The sequence below is a fragment of the Lemur catta genome, chromosome 26 (assembly GCF_020740605.2).
Source record: "Lemur catta isolate mLemCat1 chromosome 26, mLemCat1.pri, whole genome shotgun sequence".
Lineage (NCBI taxonomy): Eukaryota > Metazoa > Chordata > Mammalia > Primates > Lemuridae > Lemur > Lemur catta.
The window spans coordinates 7,851,129-7,873,302 of record NC_059153.1 but is presented as its reverse complement, the minus strand read 5'-3'; the positions used below and the strand labels follow the sequence as shown (position 1 = coordinate 7,873,302).

At 40.1% G+C, this 22,174-nt stretch overlaps 2 non-coding genes across 2 annotated transcripts; both read left to right on the top strand.

Annotated features, from left to right (window-relative positions):
* Positions 1-5,574: 5,574 nt before the first annotated feature.
* LOC123627780 lies at positions 5,575-5,681 on the top strand. The gene has a single exon (XR_006731490.1). It is a non-coding gene; the product is annotated as a U6 spliceosomal RNA (small nuclear RNA).
* A 10,083-nt stretch (positions 5,682-15,764) lies between these two features.
* On the top strand, positions 15,765-15,871 carry LOC123627779. The gene has a single exon (XR_006731489.1). It is a non-coding gene; the product is annotated as a U6 spliceosomal RNA (small nuclear RNA).
* The last annotated feature ends 6,303 nt before the right edge of the window (positions 15,872-22,174 follow it).

Genomic DNA, 22,174 nt, shown 5'->3' with positions numbered 1-22,174 from the left:
AGTGTTTACCCATCCACAGCGAAGGAAATAGTTAGGAAGGTCAGTTTATTCATTTTAAGACGTTGTTCTTTTTCTTGCCTTTTCCTTTTTTTACTTATTATTTTTTTAGATTTAAGAAGTAATGATAATAGTTGGTGGGTTTTTCCCCCTGTGAGAGCCAGAAGTTAAGAGTCCATGCTGAATCTTGAAATAAAACCTTGGTGGTAGACATGTAAAGAGGAGTTAGAAGAGAAAGACAGTTCATATGATTTAGTGGTTACTGAATGTTCAAATTTAAGGGCAGAGAGAAATCTCAGCTGTCTGACTCACAGGTTTCCAGGTTATGCAGTCACGTTTAAATTGGACACGAGGAAAGAGTAGCAAACTGTCAGGTGTATAGAGAAGAGCAGCAGGTCAACAGGGAAGATTAACTGTTTTCTATCCATGTTGAGTTTAACGGGATATTCCTGTGGGATATTTTCAGTTGGTAATTGGATGATAGGCATTTCTACCAGGAGATGGGACCCTGAGGTTGGAGTCACAGACTTGGAATACTGTTACTGTAATTACCAAAGTCATAGATCTGAATGAGCTTCTCCTTGATAGGGAAGATGTAGAATGAGAAGGCGGCCAGTGCCAAAACCCTTGGCGCATCCACGTTTCCCAAAAGAAAAGGAGTCAGCAAAGAAGACTGAGCAGTGGGTAGAGAAATGTCGGAGAGGAATCAGAGCAAGTTATGTTGTAAAGATTTTTTAAAACATGAGAATTTCAAGTAGGAGACTATAAATTCTGACAAGTAAGATTACTAAAGCGAGTTGGAGTGAACTTTCTCATGTGTGGTGGTTCCCTTTTCAAAACAACAATTTTAAAATTGTAAGGTCTACTTTGTATGTGACTCGTACTTGTGGTGTCCAGATGTGGAAGGACACATCTTTAAGATGCTACCTAAAAGTTTTGTAACTGCAGCAGGTATCCACATAGGGTCAGGAAAATTGTCTAGACTGGTGAGTCCAATGTGCCAATATTACTCCAAAATTGTTAAAACCTGAAGATCACCTGTAAGGGGAAGTGGTGTCTCTCTTATCTGCTTGTTGTGGAAATGCTTGCTTTATACTCACGGCTTTGATGAGCTCTTGTGCACGCATTCTGAAACAAAACCTGGCAGCAACACTGGAAGCCACTGTGAAACACACATACCCTCCCTCTGACGTGGAATCATAACACAGCCATTTTGGGACTGGGTTTCAAATTTTGGTCAGCAATGGATTACAGACCTGCAAGTTGGAGAAACTGACATCGTTTAAATACTATACTGCAGAAAACTGAAAGAATATATGGAGGCAACTGTAAGGGGATATGCTGAATATACTGGTTCTCAGTACTTGGGGAATTCTGGGGACTTCAGTAGAAAAGTCAGTACCTGAAAGTCTTCATTAGTGCAGTTCTCCTTCCATTTGCCTTCTTCTGATATCTCTGCTTTTCCTGCTTTCTTTTTAATTTCATCTCCAACGAGAAAATAGTGTGAGAACATATTACTAACATGTGTATGTCTTACAAGTGTTTATTATTTCCTTTGAAGACAGTTGGCTACTTGTCCTAAAGTGTACCTGGTATTCTCTTAGATTCTAACGGCAAATGTCTGTACCACAATGACAGTGTCACTGATGGTGGGCTGCCAAGGTTTTAGGTGTCTTCTGGGTTGTCAAATACTATGTGTTCTATCTGGCATAGTTTTCATGTGAAATGCTTTCCTGGTATTATATTTGTTCGGAAGTTGGTAATCTGTGATTTAACTAGAATACTTGGTGGCTTGGATCACAACACTTTTAACCTTCTATCTATATCTATATCTATATCTGTCTATCTATCTGTCTGTATGATAAACCCCCATTACCCTCGAAATAACTTGGAGGTCCTAGTGGTCCTTAATGGTCACAACCATCTGTCTTGGAGCAGTGCATAACTCTTCCTATGCTTCGGAGGCAACTGTATGCACTTTTTGACTTGTTCTTTCAAGAGCCTCCTTTAGTAGGTGAACAGTGTTTTTAGTTTCAGAAGAAATGAACAGAAATCTTAGAAACGAATAAGAGGAGCTTGTGATCAGCAATACAGTATCTTAGCATATCCAATGATTTTATGTGATCATAGCGCACTGCAGGGTTAAAGTGTCAGCCTTAAGCAATACGCTCACTTCAGCCTCCTAATTACCTTGGGATTATAGGCCAGCATGCTATCGTAGGCTTTTAATGTTCCATAATTTTATATGGTTGATTTAAAATATATTTTACTTTTTTCTTTAGTAGTGGATGAGATCGCTGGAGACCCCGTGTTCAGGTAGGATCTTACATATTTTTTAAAAATTATGTGTTCACTAAGGGAATACAAAGCAAAGAAACTAATATTTGATGAGTGTTCTACTATGAGCTAGATGCCATATCATGTACTTAACATTGATCATCTCATATAATCTCCACAAATACTTGCAAAGTACTTGTGCTATTCCTGTTTAGGAATTAGGCTACTGTGGTTCTGAAGTTGACTAATTGTCCCATGATCCCATAGCGAACAAGTAGCTGACCCATGATTTGACAATAAACCTGCCTGGCTCCCAAATCCCTACTTCTTCCCCTGAGCATATGATAAAGAACTGTGCAGCACTGGGATCCAGGTACAGGTCCAACTGAGATCGATGCAGAAAGTCAGATTTAGTTATTCGTTAACTCTCCTCAAAAGTGTTCCTTAGAAGCCTGGTTAGTCAACAGCTTGTCCTGATATGTTCAACAATTGCAGTGGTCATTGTTTTCACCATCAAAAGTTTGAGGGCAGATCTCACTTTGCCGTGGCCACAGGACCATAGGTTTAACATAAGCAAGACCAAGCAAGTCCTAGAAGGAGTTAATTTCCTGTAAGTGAAGGATGTCTACAGGTATGCCATGTTTTGTTAATTACAGTTAGCGTCTATTTAGAGGATTTTTCTGATTGATCTTTCTACTTACTGACTTCCCAGTAAGTAGACAGTAAGACTATCCTCAGCTACTGCACATGCCTAGTTCATGAAGATTTTTCTTTTTTCCTAGCATCTTTTTTCTTCTTCTGTGACTTTTCCCTAATCTTGTCTTGATTTTGTTTTCTTTCTTCTCTGCCTTTTTTGGTATTTCTTTTGTTGTGTTTTTTTTCCTTTCCATTCTGCCAGCTAAGTCTTCCACATTTTCCTATAGAGGAAATCCAAAGCACACAGAATTTCAGGATTTTAAGCAATCTTAAGAGACCAAGCAAAGTATTCTCTAGGAATTCCACCTGTGCTTAACATCCTGCCCTAGTAATTGCTCAGGTGGAGAACCTGAAAGTCAAAGAGATTAAAGTGACTCATTTGGAGATAGTGAGTGTTAGAACTCAGGTTTCTTAATCGAAAGCCCAGTACTCTTCCTTGTTTATCATCCTGTAGGTGAGTGTTTTAATAATAGACAGTAGGTGTGGGTCTAGTGAAGCCAACGGAAAAGGATAAGAATGGAATTAGCTGATGAACTCAGTGTTAGTGGATATGAATGGAATTAGCAGGCGAACGCCAAGTTTGAAGAGAAACAACACTGGGTTGTATAGGAATAAGCGTTTTAGAAAAGAAATCAGAATATTGGAGTATCTGAGAAGTTTGATAAAGATGAATCATAGGAATGAAGGACACAGGGTGTCGGGAGTTACCTGGAAGAGTGTCTTAAAATAGAGGACTCAAAGGGAGTCCTGAAGAGCTTGCTGTTTTTTTGTTTAATTGGAGGAACTGACAGATTTGGAGGTTGCTATTGAAAGATGTTTGAAGAATTTTGGAAGAATCTGTAGAGCAGATCAGAATGTGGTATGATCTGCCACCACCTCAAGTTACAGAGGACTGGCTGAGAGCCCCTCGATTCCTAGGGTCTGGAAGTTCCTGAAAGACAGATGTGTGTCCCAGGTCCGGTGTCTCCGCCACCTCTTTTCCCAATTCACTGATGTCCTTCCCATGTACATGTAGGGAAGGCAGGGGTGGGAATGGCTGGGAGATCCCTCATGGAGCTTCAGTTGGGTAGTTTGTAACATGTCTCTGCTAGGAGAGTGTGACTGAGCGTCCCTTTCACTTGTTTTCTAGGAGCAGGGAAATAGAGATCTCCTGCTCTTGGTCACTTGGGCCCATCCTTTCAGGAATCTGTGCTTTCTTAGGCTGAATATTTAGAGGTTGGAGACTGCCATGGAGCCCTGCAGAAGAGAGAGGGATCTGGAAGTGGGAGCGCATAGGAAGGAAGACGTTTAGATAATACTATGGGAAATAGAAGTACAATTTCCAGGATTCTGTTTTTCCAGGAGTCTCTCTGCTTGGGTATCTGAGTGCCTGTGAATCCTTTGGGCATTATGTCCTCTACCCTCCTGCTTGAATTTTTCAATAAAGGAAGGGTTTCCCTAAGTACAAGGAAGACAGTTCTAATTACAGGTTAGAAGGAGGGGAAAACTAGGTGTGAAGGCTCACGCCTATAATCCCAGCACTTTGGGAGGCTTAGGCAGGATGATTACTTGAGGCTAGGTGTTCAAGAACAGCCTGGGTGGCACAGGTAGACCCCATCTCTTAAAAAAAAAAATAGGCATTGGGTGGTGGTGCCTGCCTGCATTCCTAGGTAGTCAAGGGGCTGAGGCAGGAGGATCACTTAATCCCAGGAGTTTGAAGCACCAGTAAGCTATGGTTGTGCCACTGCATCCCAGCTTGGGTGACAGAGTGAGACCATGTCTCTAAACAATTTGGTAAAATCTAAAAAACGGAAGGGAATTAAAGGACCTTTCAATCATTCTGTCGGTTCTGGTGCTGCCTTGTTGTTATTGAGACTGGTCCTGCAGTCTGGGAAGGATTGACCTTTGCTACCAGGGTGCCCTAACTGACCCAGATCCCGCAGTCTTCATAGTGATACGTACTTAGATTTCAAAGTTATTTTTTTTAGATCACATTCAAATGCTTAATTGCTCAGCCATCATTCCCAAAACACCAGTACTCTGCTCTGGCAGTCGGGCCTCATAGCTTTAGCCACACACATAGAGAGCAAGTTGACCTTTCCTTCACACTCAGAACTGTCTGTGGAGTACTCATGTTAGCCTAGACTTAGCCTAGACCTTTGAGCAAGGTCTCAAAGGTAATGGTCAGTTACCCTTTGAGGCCTTTGTCTGTCTTTTCTACAGCAAGTAGTAGTTGGGATTGTTCTAAAGTTCAGAGAGGTTCAAATAATGTTACAGGAAGAGATGAGAATTTCCCTACTTCTTTGCTACCACATCTGTATCCTGAGGGCCCTTTCTATCCCGTGTAGCACCTTTTCTTAGGTAGTAGAAATTCCCATATTGTCCTTCCCCAGAGTAGTGGTCACCAACTCACAGTTGGCCTGGCAAGTGACCTGTTTACTGTTAGCAATGAAAACCTCCCAAGGCACTTGCGTGTGTGTGTCATGTTCTAAAATTATTTTCAGATTCTTCCTAGCAAGAAAGCCATTCAACAGAATTCTCTGAATCTAAAGTAGAATAGTTGAATTTAACAGAGCCAAGCTTCATCCATGAGTCTTCAGTATCCACAAAGAAAAGTAGGGCTTTGTGTTTGCTCCGGCAGCATATACACTAAAATTGGAACCCTGCAGAGAAGATTAGCATGGTCCCTGCCCAAGGTAGACATGAACATCGGTGAAGCATTCCGTGTTTTATCCAGTCCCTGAAACATCATTGGCCCATTTGCTGACTAGCTCCAAGGTAACAGTGTGTGTCAAGGCAAAAACAGGTGACACCCAATATTAAAATTGTGTTGGGACTTTCAGTACAGAGATAGGCCCATAATATGATCTATGAAATGCAAATGGAGCTCAGTAGTGTGGAATGTTGTGTGCAAATATGTTGTTAGTAGTCAGAAATGAGAAAATGTCAACTTGCATTGCCTTTGTTCAACTTAAATAAAAATAGGGTTTTGCCTTCCACGTCAGTTGGAGACGGGCATGGAGATTAAGCATCATTCCAGCAAAGATCTGCTGATTCAGAGTTTGAGCAGGTAGGGGAGGAACAGTAGTAGTCCAAGTTAGGTTATGACATCCATTAATTTTCTGCCCTTGCTGTGATTAAGTAGCTCAGTAACAGTGGACAATTATGTTATCCCATTTACTGAAGTAATATTTATAATAAATTTTGTTAAAATTATGAAACCGATGAGATTCCCTGAATTGCAAGCCACAAACAGTAGAACAAGTAATAAACAAGGGTGGGGCTTAGTAACATTTTTGAAAACTGTATCATTTGAGTATTAGTACCTATGGAAAAATACAATTGTGTTTTGTTTGGGATTCCAAAATCATTTCAGCCATAAAGTTCAAGGACAAATTATTCCATTGATTCCCTATCTTTCTGAGCCTTGTAAAACTGTTCTCTCATTAAATGTTGTTTTAGAACCCAGTGAACTAAGGCAGTAAAATCCTTAGTTTTAGAAGGCAATGAGCCTGAGAGAAGCAACTTGTCCAAGAAAAAATAGCCATTGCTTACAGAGAGCTAGGACTTCTTCTGAGTTCAGGACACGGTGCATCATGTCAAGGGACCTCTGGTTAATTCACTGCTCTATACTCCCTTCATGAGTACTTCGCCTTACTTTTCTTCTTTAACTAGAAGCTTAATAAGAAGTTTGTTGAGGCCGGGCGCGGTGGCTCACGCCTGTAATCCTAGCTCTGGGAGGCCGAGGCGGGTGGATCGCTCGAGGTCAGGAGTTCGAGACCAGCCTGAGCAAGAGTGAGACCCCGTCTCTACTAAAAATAGAAAGAAATTATCTGGCCAACTAAAAAAAATATATATACAAAAAAATTAGCCGGGCATGGTGGCTCATGCCTGTAGTCCCAGCTACTCGGGAGGCTGAGGCAGTAGGATCGCTTAAGCCCAGGAGTCTGAGGTTGCTGTGAGCTAGGCTGATGCCACGGCACTCACTCTAGCCCGGGCAACAAAGTGAGACTCTGTCTCAAAAAAAAAAAAAAAAAAAAAAAAAAAAGAAGTTTGTTGAGCTTACAAACTTGAGGTATATGGGATAATTAAAGATCTGTTATTATAATAGCTCTGATATTGTCTGAAATACTCTTCAGAATTTAATTTATTCGGTAAATGATTTTCATGTCAGTATTAAAATAGTAATTTTATTCATTACATTTTTAGAAATAGAATTCCCCAAGAAATTTCACAAGATAAAGAAGAAAAGATTCTGGAAAATCCTTCTCAAATTAGCAATCCAGGTAAGCCTTCTGACAGTGACTGCCTCTTTGGTGGGCGTACAATAGATACATAAGTAGGAATAGTGAAGTTTTGAGTATAAAGGAGGAGTTTAAAAGGTCAATGTGTAAACTGCATGCATATTTCTTCTTGAATGTTTTTTAGTAGTCTAGAATGCGGAGTTACTTTAAGTTAGGCGTACGTCATTTATTATCTCAAACAATATTGTCTGGAAAGAAATCATTTATTTAATTTTGGTCCCTAAAATGCTGTTTGATATTTTTGGCTAAATAAGAAAGAAGATTTTTAAGTTAGTATATTCCGTTTCCAGTCACATTATAATGAATTGCACTTGGTATAAAAATGCATCTTCTATTTAATTTTTATAATAAATGGTTTGCATTTAGTGAACAGTAGTTACAGTTGACCTTGAACCATGGGAGGGTTAGGGACGTCAATCCCCTTTCATCCGAAAATCTGTGTATAACATTTTACTTTGCAAAACTTTACTTACAGCCTACTGTGGACTGGAAGCCTTGTGATAACATAAATAGCCAATTAACACATGGGTTGTATGTCATATGTGTTCTATATTGTATTCTCACAATTAGGTAAGCTAGTGAAAAGCCACTGTTATGAAGAAAATCATAAGGAAGAAAAAATACATTTCCTATTCATGAACTGGAAGTGGATCATCATAAAGGTCTTTATCCTCTCTATCTTCACATTGACTAGGCTGATAAAGAGGAGGGGGAATAGGAGAGGTTGGTCCAGCTGTGTCTGGGTGACAGAGCAGAAGAAAATCTGCATCTAAGTGGACCCCTGCAGTTCAAACACCTGTTGTCAAAGGGAGACTATGTATTTGTATTACATAGTGATTTGTGTCACAGAAAAGTAACTATTTTTAAAACCGAGAACTCAAAAATACCTTTGTGATAGCATGAACAAATGACAATATTAACTGCAAATTGTGGCCAGTGTGCAGCAATACTAATAGGAGAATATTATTTTATGTATTTATTTTTGGAGACAAGGTCTCACTCACTCTGTTGCCCAGGCTAGAGTGCAGGGCCTAGAGTGCAGTCAGTGCAGTAGGATCATCATAGCTCACTGTAACCTCAGACTCCAGGGCTCAAATGATCCTCCTGCCTCAGCCTCCCGAGTAGCTGGAACTACAGGTGCATGGCACCAAGCCCAGCTTATTTTTAAATTTTTTTTGCAGAGATGGTTTCTTTCTTTTTTTGAGAGAGAGAGAGACTCACTTTGTTTCCCAGGCTAGAGTGCCATGGCATCAGCCTAGCTCACAGCAATCTCAAACTGCTGGCGTCAAGCAATCTTCCTGCCTCAGCCTCCTGAGTAGCTGGGACTACAGGTGCTTGCCACTGCACCCAACTACTTTTTTCATTCTATTTTTAGTTTGCTGGCTAATTTTTTCTATTTTTAGTAGAGATGGGGTCTGACTCTTGCTCAGACTGGTCTGGAACTCTTGCCCTCAAGGATCCTCCTGCCTCAGCCTCCTATAGTGCTAGGATTACAAGCATCATGGGCCACCATACCAAGCCAGTGGATTATTTTATAAAGATACCTGTTGAATGAAGATGTCAGAAAAGCAATTCTTTGTTGAGAAGTACAGATTATGTTAGAAATCCGTATACCAACAAGGTCTCACTATTATTGAATTCATTCCCCATAGGTTAAAACCAAATGATATATATTTCCTTCACTAGAACGAGATGTGTTCTCCTATCTGCTGGATAATTGTCATGATAACAGTGACTTTGTGTCCCTTAGCCAAATGATTTTCCTAAGAAATATTCCAGTAGCCCAACCGTGGGCTAAACCAATAATAATAAAAGTAGAGAACTATTTCACAATAACAAAAATGCTACTGTGCTACCTACGTGGGACACCTACATCCTTGTACAATCTGAGGTATATGAGGGCACCTTTAATGTAGTATATATTCATCAAAGAAATTCCATAATTTAGGTATTGTAAGTAGTAGGAGACAAAGGTCGAGTAGGCATAGTTTTTGTCTTTGAGGTGCTTGTGATAAGCTAGACCTGTTCCTGTTTAACTTCTGTGTTTCTTCAACGGGACTGTCAAACCATTTTTATTCATCGTATTCACTTGCCCACCTCACAAATAGCTATGAAATGTCTTTTGGGTGATAAGTATTGTTCCGATGTAACTAAACACGTACATTTTACAAATACAGTCAGGAACTTATTTTTATTGTTACTTATATTATTTACTACTTTATTCAGTGGTTACTGGGTGCCAGATGCCCTCTGGGAGCTTATTAATATAATCATCATTTACCTTGTGCTTATCGTGTTAAATGTGTGCCAGACACTTTAAGTCTATCATGCAGAATTAATTCTTTAGACATTGACTAGGATTGAAGGTAAGCAAGGCAGAGTGAGTAGAAGTTTGCCAGGTAAAGAGGCAGAAAGATGGTGCTTGGCAGAAGGAACACCTAGCAGGATTGCACATGAGGTCCAAGAACAGCAAGTGCAAAAGCTGAGACTCATGGGTCAGATTTGCAAGGTTTTCCAGCAGTTCCATTTTCCTGGGAGTCACAGGATTAGAATTGAGTATGAGGGCATTGTGGTTATGGTGTAAAGCAGGGATGGTCAAGCTTTCTCTGTAAAGGGTTGAGGTAGTACACCTTTTAGGCCAGGTGGTCTCAGTCATATCTATTCAACCCTGCCATTGTAGTATGAAAGCAGTCATAGATAAGAGGTAAGCAAATAGACATGACTGTGCTCCGACGAAGCTTGGTTTAAATAACCGTGTGGCAGGGTAGATGTGGCCTGTGGCCTGTAGTTTGCTGACCCCCCATGTAGAAGGTAGATGGCAGGTTACCATCTAATGAGACTGGAGGACAAGAGAAGGAAGCTTTTACAATAGTCAAAGTTGTAGTTTCCTTGTCACACAAAGCTTGGATTAGTAGCAATCTAGTGTTTACCCATCCACAGCGAAGGAAATAGTTAGGAAGGTCAGTTTATTCATTTTAAGACGTTGTTCTTTTTCTTGCCTTTTCCTTTTTTTACTTATTATTTTTTTAGATTTAAGAAGTAATGATAATAGTTGGTGGGTTTTTCCCCCTGTGAGAGCCAGAAGTTAAGAGTCCATGCTGAATCTTGAAATAAAACCTTGGTGGTAGACATGTAAAGAGGAGTTAGAAGAGAAAGACAGTTCATATGATTTAGTGGTTACTGAATGTTCAAATTTAAGGGCAGAGAGAAATCTCAGCTGTCTGACTCACAGGTTTCCAGGTTATGCAGTCACGTTTAAATTGGACACGAGGAAAGAGTAGCAAACTGTCAGGTGTATAGAGAAGAGCAGCAGGTCAACAGGGAAGATTAACTGTTTTCTATCCATGTTGAGTTTAACGGGATATTCCTGTGGGATATTTTCAGTTGGTAATTGGATGATAGGCATTTCTACCAGGAGATGGGACCCTGAGGTTGGAGTCACAGACTTGGAATACTGTTACTGTAATTACCAAAGTCATAGATCTGAATGAGCTTCTCCTTGATAGGGAAGATGTAGAATGAGAAGGCGGCCAGTGCCAAAACCCTTGGCGCATCCACGTTTCCCAAAAGAAAAGGAGTCAGCAAAGAAGACTGAGCAGTGGGTAGAGAAATGTCGGAGAGGAATCAGAGCAAGTTATGTTGTAAAGATTTTTTAAAACATGAGAATTTCAAGTAGGAGACTATAAATTCTGACAAGTAAGATTACTAAAGCGAGTTGGAGTGAACTTTCTCATGTGTGGTGGTTCCCTTTTCAAAACAACAATTTTAAAATTGTAAGGTCTACTTTGTATGTGACTCGTACTTGTGGTGTCCAGATGTGGAAGGACACATCTTTAAGATGCTACCTAAAAGTTTTGTAACTGCAGCAGGTATCCACATAGGGTCAGGAAAATTGTCTAGACTGGTGAGTCCAATGTGCCAATATTACTCCAAAATTGTTAAAACCTGAAGATCACCTGTAAGGGGAAGTGGTGTCTCTCTTATCTGCTTGTTGTGGAAATGCTTGCTTTATACTCACGGCCTTGATGAGCTCTTGTGCACGCATTCTGAAACAAAACCTGGCAGCAACACTGGAAGCCACTGTGGAACATACATACCCTCCCTCTGACGTGGAATCATAACACAGCCATTTTGGGACTGGGTTTCAAATTTTGGTCAGCAATGGATTACAGACCTGCAAGTTGGAGAAACTGACATCGTTTAAATACTATACTGCAGAAAACTGAAAGAATATATGGAGGAAACTGTAAGGGGATATGCTGAATATACTGGTTCTCAGTACTTGGGGAATTCTGGGGACTTCAGTAGAAAAGTCAGTACCTGAATGTCTTCATTAGTGCAGTTCTCCTTCCATTTGCCTTCTTCTGATATCTCTGCTTTTCCTGCTTTCTTTTTAATTTCATCTCCAACGAGAAAATAGTGTGAGAACATATTACTAACATGTGTATGTCTTACAAGTGTTTATTATTTCCTTTGAAGACAGTTGGCTACTTGTCCTAAAGTGTACCTGGTATTCTCTTAGATTCTAACGGCAAATGTCTGTACCACAATGACAGCGTCACTGATGGTGGGCTGCCAAGATTTTAGGTGTCTTCTGGGTTGTCAAATACTATGTGTTCTATCTGGCATAGTTTTCATGTGAAATGCTTTCCTGGTATTATATTTGTTCAGAAGTTGCTAATCTGTGATTTAACTAGAATACTTGGTGGCTTGGATCACAACACTTTTAACCTTCTATCTATATCTATATCTATATCTGTCTATCTATCTGTCTGTATGATAAACCCCCATTACCCTCGAAATAACTTGGAGGTCCTAGTGGTCCTTAATGGTCACAACCATCTGTCTTGGAGCAGTGCATAACTCTTCCTATGCTTCGGAGGCAACTGTATGCACTTTTTGACTTGTTCTTTCAAGAGCCTCCTTTAGTATGTGAACAGTGTTTTTAGTTTCAGAAGAAATGAACAGAAATCTTAGAAACGAATAAGAGGAGCTTGTGATCAGCAATACAGTATCTTAGCATATCCAATGATTTTATGTGATCATAGCGCACTGCAGGGTTAAAGTGTCAGCCTCAAGCAATACGCTCACTTCAGCCTCCTAATTACCTTGGGATTATAGGCCAGCATGCTATCGTAGGCTTTTAATGTTCCATAATTTTATATGGTTGATTTAAAATATATTTTACTTTTTTCTTTAGTAGTGGATGAGATTGCTGGAGACCCCGTGTTCAGGTAGGATCTTACATATTTTTTAAAAATTATGTGTTCACTAAGGGAATACAAAGCAAAGAAACTAATATTTGATGAGTGTTCTACTATGAGCTAGATGCCATATCATGTACTTAACATTGATCATCTCATATAATCTCCACAAATACTTGCAAAGTACTTGTGCTATTCCTGTTTAGGAATTAGGCTACTGTGGTTCTGAAGTTGACTAATTGTCCCATGATCCCATAGCGAACAAGTAGCTGACCCATGATTTGACAATAAACCTGCCTGGCTCCCAAATCCCTACTTCTTCCCCTGAGCATATGATAAAGAACTGTGCAGCACTGGGATCCAGGTACAGGTCCAACTGAGATCGATGCAGAAAGTCAGATTTAGTTATTCGTTAACTCTCCTCAAAAGTGTTCCTTAGAAGCCTGGTTAGTCAACAGCTTGTCCTGATATGTTCAACAATTGCAGTGGTCATTGTTTTCACCATCAAAAGTTTGAGGGCAGATCTCACTTTGCCGTGGCCACAGGACCATAGGTTTAACATAAGCAAGACCAAGCAAGTCCTAGAAGGAGTTAATTTCCTGTAAGTGAAGGATGTCTACAGGTATGCCATGTTTTGTTAATTACAGTTAGCGTCTATTTAGAGGATTTTTCTGATTGATCTTTCTACTTACTGACTTCCCAGTAAGTAGACAGTAAGACTATCCTCAGCTACTGCACATGCCTAGTTCATGAAGATTTTTCTTTTTTCCTAGCATCTTTTTTCTTCTTCTGTGACTTTTCCCTAATCTTGTCTTGATTTTGTTTTCTTTCTTCTCTGCCTTTTTTGGTATTTCTTTTGTTGTGTTTTTTTTCCTTTCCATTCTGCCAGCTAAGTCTTGCACATTTTCCTATAGAGGAAATCCAAAGCACACAGAATTTCAGGATTTTAAGCAATCTTAAGAGACCAAGCAAAGTATTCTCTAGGAATTCCACCTGTGCTTAACATCCTGCCCTAGTAATTGCTCAGGTGGAGAACCTGAAAGTCAAAGAGATTAAAGTGACTCATTTGGAGATAATCAGTGTTAGAAATGAGATGTGAACTCAGGTTTCTTAATCGAAAGCCCAGTACTCTTCCTTGTTTATCATCCTGTAGGTGAGTGTTTTAATAATAGACAGTGGGTGTGGGTCTAGTGAAGCCAACGGAAAAGGATAAGAATGGAATTAGCTGATGAGCTCAGTGTTAGTGGATATGAATGGAATTAGCAGGGGAACACCAAATTTGAAGAGAAACAACAGTGGGTTGTACAGGAATGAGCGTTTTAGAAAAGAAATCGGAATATTGGAGTGTCTGAGAAGTTTGATAAAGATGAATCATAGGAATGAAGGACACAGGGAGTCGGGAGTTATCTAGAAGAGTATCTTAAAATAGAGGACTCAAAGGGAGTCCTGAAGAGCTTGCTGTTTTTTTGTTTAATTGGAGGAACTGACAGATTTGGAGGTTGCTATTGAAAGATGTTTGAAGAATTTTGGAAGAATCTGTAGAGCAGATCAGAATGTGGTATGATCTGCTTCCACCTCAAGTTACAGAGGACTGGCTGAGAGCCCCTCAATTCCTAGGGTCTGGAGGTTCCTGAAAGACAGATGTGTGTCCCAGGTCCGGTGTCTCCGCCACCTCTTTTCCCAATTCACTGATGTCCTTCCCATGTACATGTAGGGAAGGCAGGGGTGGGAATGGCTGGGAGATCCCTCATGGAGCTTCAGTTGGGTAGTTTGTAACATGTCTGTGCTAGGAGAGTGTGACTGAGCGTCCCTTTCACTTGTTTTCTAGGAGCAGGGAAATAGAGATCTCCTGCTCTTGGTCACTTGGGCCCATCCTTTCAGGAATCTGTGCTTTCTTAGGCTGAATATTTAGAGGTTGGAGACTGCCATGGAGCCCTGCAGAAGAGGGGAGGGATCTGGAAGTGGGAGCCCATAAGAAGGAAGACGTTTAGACAATACTATGGGAAATAGAAGTACAACTTCCAGGATTCTGTTTTTCCAGGAGTCTCTCTGCTTGGGTATCTGAGTGCCTGTGAATCCTTTGGGCATTATGTCCTCTACCCTCCTGCTTGAATTTTTCAAGAAAGGAAGGGTTTCCCTAAGTACAAGGAAGAGAGTTCTAATTAAAGGTTAGAAGGAGGGGAAAACTAGGTGTGAAGGCTCACGCCTATAATCCCAGCACTTTGGGAGGCTTAGGCAGGATGATTACTTGAGGCTAGGTGTTCAAGAACAGCCTGGGTGGCATAGGTAGACCCCATCTCTTAAAAAAAAAAAAAATAGGCATTGGGTGGTGGTGCCTGCCTGCATTCCTAGGTAGTCAAGGGGCTGAGGCAGGAGGATCACTTAATCCCAGGAGTTTGAAGCACCAGTAAGCTATGATTGTGCCACTGCATCCCAGCTTGGGTGACAGAGTGAGACCATGTCTCTAAACAATTTGGTAAAATCTAAAAAAAGGAAGGGAATTAAAGGACCTTTCAATCATTCTGTCGGTTCTGGTGCTGCCTTGTTGCTATTGAGACTGGTCCTGCAGTCTGGGAAGGATTGACCTTTGCTACCAGGGTGCCCTAACTGACCCAGATCCCGCAGTCTTCATAGTGATACGTACTTAGATTTCAAAGTTATTTTTTTTAGATCACATTCAAATGCTTAATTGCTCAGCCATCATTCCCAAAACACCAGTACTCTGCTCTGGCAGTCGGGCCTCATAGCTTTAGCCACACACATAGTGAGCAAGTTGACCTTTCCCTCACACTCAGAACTGTCTGTGGAGTACTCATGTTAGCCTAGACTTAGCCTAGACCTTTGAGCAAGGTCTCAAAGGTAATGGTCAGTTACCCTTTGAGGCCTTTGTCTGTCTTTTCTACAGCAAGTAGTAGTTGGGATTGTTCTAAAGTTCAGAGAGGTTCAAATAATGTTACAGGAAGAGATGAGAATTTCCCTACTTCTTTGCTACCACATCTGTATCCTGAGGGCCCTTTCTATCCCGTGTAGCACCTTTTCTTAGGTAGTAGAAATTCCCATATTGTCCTTCCCCAGAGTAGTGGTCACCAACTCACAGTTGGCCTGGCAAGTGACCTGTTTACTGTTAGCAATGAAAACCTCCCAAGGCACTTGCGTGTGTGTGTCATGTTCTAAAATTATTTTCAGATTCTTCCTAGCAAGAAAGCCATTCAACAGAATTCTCTGAATCTAAAGTAGAATAGTTGAATTTAACAGAGCCAAGCTTCATCCATGAGTCTTCAGTATCCACAAAGAAAAGTAGGGCTTTGTGTTTGCTCCGGCAGCATATACACTAAAATTGGAACCCTGCAGAGAAGATTAGCATGGTCCCTGCCCAAGGTAGACATGAACATCGGTGAAGCATTCCGTGTTTTATCCAGTCCCTGAAACATCATTGGCCCATTTGCTGACTAGCTCCAAGGTAACAGTGTGTGTCAAGGCAAAAACAGGTGACACCCAATATTAAAATTGTGTTGGGACTTTCAGTACAGAGATAGGCCCATAATATGATCTATGAAATGCAAATGGAGCTCAGTAGTGTGGAATGTTGTGTGCAAATATGTTGTTAGTAGTCAGAAATGAGAAAACGTCAACTTGCATTGCCTTTGTTCAACTTAAATAAAAATAGGGTTTTGCCTTCCACGTCAGTTGGAGACGGGCATGGAGATTAAGCATCATTCTAGCAAAGATCTGCTGATTCAGAGTTTGAGCAGGTAGGGGAGGAACAGTGGTAGTCCAAGTTAGGTTATGACATCCATTAATTTTCTGCCCTTGCTGTGATTAAGTAGCTCAGTAACAGTGGACAATTATGTTATCCCATTTACTGAAGTAATATTTATGATAAATTTTGTTAAAATTATGAAACCGATGAGATTCCCTGAATTGCAAGCCACAAACAGTAGAACAAGTAATAAACAAGGGTGGGGCTTAGTAACATTTTTGAAAACTGTATCATTTGAGTATTAGTACCTATGGAAAAATACAATTGTGTTTTGTTTGGGATTCCAAAATCATTTCAGCCATAAAGTTCAAGGACAAATTATTCCATTGATTCCCTATCTTTCTGAGCCTTGTAAAACTGTTCTCTCATTAAATGTTGTTTTAGAACCCAGTGAACTAAGGCAGTAAAATCCTTAGTTTTAGAAGGCAATGAGCCTGAGAGAAGCAACTTGTCCAAGAACAAATAGCCATTGCTTACAGAGAGCTAGGACTTCTTCTGAGTTCAGGACACGGTGCATCATGTCAAGGGACCTCTGGTTAATTCACTGCTCTATACTCCCTTCATGAGTACTTCGCCTTACTTTTCTTCTTTAACTAGAAGCTTAATAAGAAGTTTGTTGAGCTTACAAACTTGAGGTATATGGGATAATTAAAGATCTGTTATTATAATAGCTCTGATATTGTCTGAAATACTCTTCAGAATTTAATTTATTCGGTAAATGATTTTCATGTCAGTATTAAAATAGTAATTTTATTCATTACATTTTTAGAAATAGAATTCCCCAAGAAATTTCACAAGATAAAGAAGAAAAGATTCTGGAAAATCCTTCTCAAATTAGCAATCCAGGTAAGCCTTCTGACAGTGACTGCCTCTTTGGTGGGCGTACAATAGATACATAAGTAGGAATAGTGAAGTTTTGAGTATAAAGGAGGAGTTTAAAAGGTCAATGTGTAAACTGCATGCATATTTCTTCTTGAATGTTTTTTAGTAGTCTGGAATGCGGAGTTACTTTAAGTTAGGCGTACGTCATTTATTATCTCAAACAATATTGTCTGGAAAGAAATCATTTATTTAATTTTGGTCCCTAAAATGCTGTTTGATATTTTTGGCTAAATAAGAAAGAAGATTTTTAAGTTAGTATATTCCGTTTCCAGTCACATTATAATGAATTGCACTTGGTATAAAAATGCATCTTCTATTTAATTTTTATAATAAATGGTTTGCATTTAGTGAACAGTAGTTACAGTTGACCTTGAACCATGGGAGGGTTAGGGACGTCAATCCCCTTTCATCCGAAAATCTGTGTATAACATTTTACTTTGCAAAACTTTACTTACAGCCTACTGTGGACTGGAAGCCTTGTGATAACATAAATAGCCAATTAACACATGGGTTGTATGTCATATGTGTTCTATATTGTATTCTCACAATTAGGTAAGCTAGTGAAAAGCCACTGTTATGAAGAAAATCATAAGGAAGAAAAAATACATTTCCTATTCATGAACTGGAAGTGGATCATCATAAAGGTCTTTATCCTCTCTATCTTCACATTGACTAGGCTGATAAAGAGGAGGGGGAATAGGAGAGGTTGGTCCAGCTGTGTCTGGGTGACAGAGCAGAAGAAAATCTGCATCTAAGTGGACCCCTGCAGTTCAAACACCTGTTGTCAAAGGGAGACTATGTATTTGTATTACATAGTGATTTGTGTCACAGAAAAGTAACTATTGTTAAAACCGAGAACTCAAAAATACCTTTGTGATAGCATGAACAAATGACAATATTAACTGCAAATTGTGGCCAGTGTGCAGCAATACTAATAGGAGAATATTATTTTATGTATTTATTTTTGGAGACAAGGTCTCACTCACTCTGTTGCCCAGGCTAGAGTGCAGGGCCTAGAGTGCAGTCAGTGCAGTAGGATCATCATAGCTCACTGTAACCTCAGACTCCAGGGCTCAAATGATCCTCCTGCCTCAGCCTCCTGAGTAGCTGGAACTACAGGTGCATGGCACCAAGCCCAGCTTATTTTTAAATTTTTTTTGCAGAGATGGTTTCTTTCTTTTTTTGAGAGAGAGAGAGACTCACTTTGTTTCCCAGGCTAGAGTGCCATGGCATCAGCCTAGCTCACAGCAATCTCAAACTGCTGGCCTCAAGCAATCTTCCTGCCTCAGCCTCCTGAGTAGCTGGGACTACAGGTGCTTGCCACTGCACCCAACTACTTTTTTCATTCTATTTTTAGTTTGCTGGCTAATTTTTTCTATTTTTAGTAGAGATGGGGTCTGACTCTTGCTCAGACTGGTCTGGAACTCTTGCCCTCAAGGATCCTCCTGCCTCAGCCTCCTATAGTGCTAGGATTACAAGCATCATGGGCCACCATACCAAGCCAGTGGATTATTTTATAAAGATACCTGTTGAATGAAGATGTCAGAAAAGCAATTCTTTGTTGAGAAGTACAGATTATGTTAGAAATCCGTATACCAACAAGGTCTCACTATTATTGAATTCATTCCCCATAGGTTAAAACCAAATGATATATATTTCCTTCACTAGAACGAGATGTGTTCTCCTATCTGCTGGATAATTGTCATGATAACAGTGACTTTGTGTCCCTTAGCCAAATGATTTTCCTAAGAAATATTCCAGTAGCCCAACCGTGGGCTAAACCAATAATAATAAAAGTAGAGAAGTATTTCACAATAACAAAAATGCTACTGTGCTACCTACGTGGGACACCTACATCCTTGTACAATCTGAGGTATATGAGGGCACCTTTAATGTAGTATATATTCATCAAAGAAATTCCAAAATTTAGGTATTGTAAGTAGTAGGAGACAAAGGTCGAGTAGGCATAGTTTTTGTCTTTGAGGTGCTTGTGATAAGCTAGACCTGTTCCTGTTTAACTTCTGTGTTTCTTCAACGGGACTGTCAAACCATTTTTATTCATCGTATTCACTTGCCCACCTCACAAATAGCTATGAAATGTCTTTTGGGTGATAAGTATTGTTCCGATGTAACTAAACACGTACATTTTACAAATACAGTCAGGAACTTATTTTTATTGTTACTTATATTATTTACTACTTTATTCAGTGGTTAGTGGGTGCCAGATGCCCTCTGGGAGCTTATTAATATAATCATCATTTACCTTGTGCTTATCGTGTTAAATGTGTGCCAGACACTTTAAGTCTATCATGCAGAATTAATTCTTTAGACATTGACTAGGATTGAAGGTAAGCAAGGCAGAGTGAGTAGAAGTTTGCCAGGTAAAGAAGCAGAAAGATGGTGCTTGGCAGAAGGAACACCTAGCAGGATTGCACATGAGGTCCAAGAACAGCAAGTGCAAAAGCTGAGACTCATGGGTCAGATTTGCAAGGTTTTCCAGCAGTTCCATTTTCCTGGGAGTCACAGGATTAGAATTGAGTATGAGGGCATTGTGGTTATGGTGTAAAGCAGGGATGGTCAAGCTTTCTCTGTAAAGGGTTGAGGTAGTACACCTTTTAGGCCAGGTGGTCTCAGTCATATCTATTCAACCCTGCCATTGTAGTATGAAAGCAGTCATAGATAAGAGGTAAGCAAATAGACATGACTGTGCTCCGACGAAGCTTGGTTTAAATAACCATGTGGCAGGGTAGATGTGGCCTGTGGCCTGTAGTTTGCTGACCCCCCATGTAGAAGGTAGATGGAAGGTTACCATCTAATGAGACTGGAGGACAAGAGAAGGAAGCTTTCACAATAGTCAAAGTTGTAGTTTCCTTGTCACACAAAGCTTGGATTAGTAGCAATCTAGTGGTTATCCATCCACAGCGAAGGAAATAGTTAGGAAGGTCAGTTTATTCATTTTAAGACATTGTTCTTTTTCTTGCCTTTTCCTTTTTTTACTTATTATTTTTTTAGATTTAAGAAGTAATGATAATAGTTGGTGGGTTTTTTCCCCCTGTGAGAGCCAGAAGTTAAGAGTCCATGCTGAATCTTGAAATAAAACCTTGGTGGTAGACATGTGAAGAGGAGTTAGAAGAGAAAGACAGTTCATATGATTTAGTGGTTACTGAATGTTCAAATTTAAGGGCAGAGAGAAATCTCAGCTGTCTGACTCACAGGTTTCCAGGTGATGCAGTCACGTTTAAATTGGACACGAGGAAAGAGTAGCAAACTGTCACGTGTATACAGAAGAGCAGCAGGTCAACAGGGAAGATTAACTGTTTTCTATCCATGTTGAGTTTAACGGGATATTCCTGTGGGATATTTTCAGTTGGTAATTGGATGATAGGCATTTCTACCAGGAGATGGGACCCTGAGGTTGGAGTCACAGACTTGGAATACTGTTACTGTAATTACCAAAGTCATAGATCTGAATGAGCTTCTCCTTGATAGGGAAGATGTAGAATGAGAAGGCGGCCAGTGCCAAAACCCTTGGCGCATCCACGTTTCCCAAAGGAAAAGGAGTCAGCAAAGAAGACTGAGCAGTGGGTAGAGAAATGTCGGAGAGGAATCAGAGCAAGTTATGTTGTAAAGATTTTTTAAAACATGAGAATTTCAAGTAGGAGACTATAAATTCTGACAAGTAAGATTACTAAAGCGAGTTGGAGTGAACTTTCTCATGTGTGGTGGTTCCCTTTTCAAAACAACAATTTTAAAATTGTAAGGTCTACTTTGTATGTGACTCGTACTTGTGGTGTCCAGATGTGGAAGGACACATCTTTAAGATGCTACCTAAAAGTTTTGTAACTGCAGCAGGTATCCACATAGGGTCAGGAAAATTGTCTAGACTGGTGAGTCCAATGTGCCAATATTACTCCAAAATTGTTAAAACCTGAAGATCACCTGTAAGGGGAAGTGGTGTCTCTCTTATCTGCTTGTTGTGGAAATGCTTGCTTTATACTCACGGCTTTGATGAGCTCTTGTGCACGCATTCTGAAACAAAACCTGGCAGCAACACTGGAAGCCACTGTGGAACACACATACCCTCCCTCTGACGTGGAATCATAACACAGCCATTTTGGGACTGGGTTTCAAATTTTGGTCAGCAATGGATTACAGACCTGCAAGTTGGAGAAACTGACATCGTTTAAATACTATACTGCAGAAAACTGAAAGAATATATGGAGGAAACTGTAAGGGGATATGCTGAATATACTGGTTCTCAGTACTTGGGGAATTCTGGGGACTTCAGTAGAAAAGTCAGTACCTGAAAGTCTTCATTAGTGCAGTTCTACTTCCATTTGCCTTCCTCTGATATCTCTGCTTTTCCTGCTTTCTTTTTAATTTCATCTCCAACGAGAAAATAGTGTGAGAACATATTACTAACATGTGTATGTCTTACAAGTGTTTATTATTTCCTTTGAAGACAGTTGGCTACTTGTCCTAAAGTGTACCTGGTATTCTCTTAGATTCTAACGGCAAATGTCTGTACCACAATGACAGTGTCACTGATGGTGGGCTGCCAAGATTTTAGGTGTCTTCTGGGTTGTCAAATACTATGTGTTCTATCTGGCATAGTTTTCATGTGAAATGCTTTCCTGGTATTATATTTGTTCAGAAGTTGCTAATCTGTGATTTAACTAGAATACTTGGTGGCTTGGATCACAACACTTTTAACCTTCTATCTATATCTATATCTATATCTGTCTATCTATCTGTCTGTATGATAAACCCCCATTACCCTCGAAATAACTTGGAGGTCCTAGTGGTCCTTAATGGTCACAACCATCTGTCTTGGAGCAGTGCATAACTCTTCCTATGCTTCGGAGGCAACTGTATGCACTTTTTGACTTGTTCTTTCAAGAGCCTCCTTTAGTAGGTGAACAGTGTTTTTAGTTTCAGAAGAAATGAACAGAAATCTTAGAAACGAATAAGAGGAGCTTGTGATCAGCAATACAGTATCTTAGCATATCCAATGATTTTATGTGATCATAGCGCACTGCAGGGTTAAAGTGTCAGCCTTAAGCAATACGCTCACT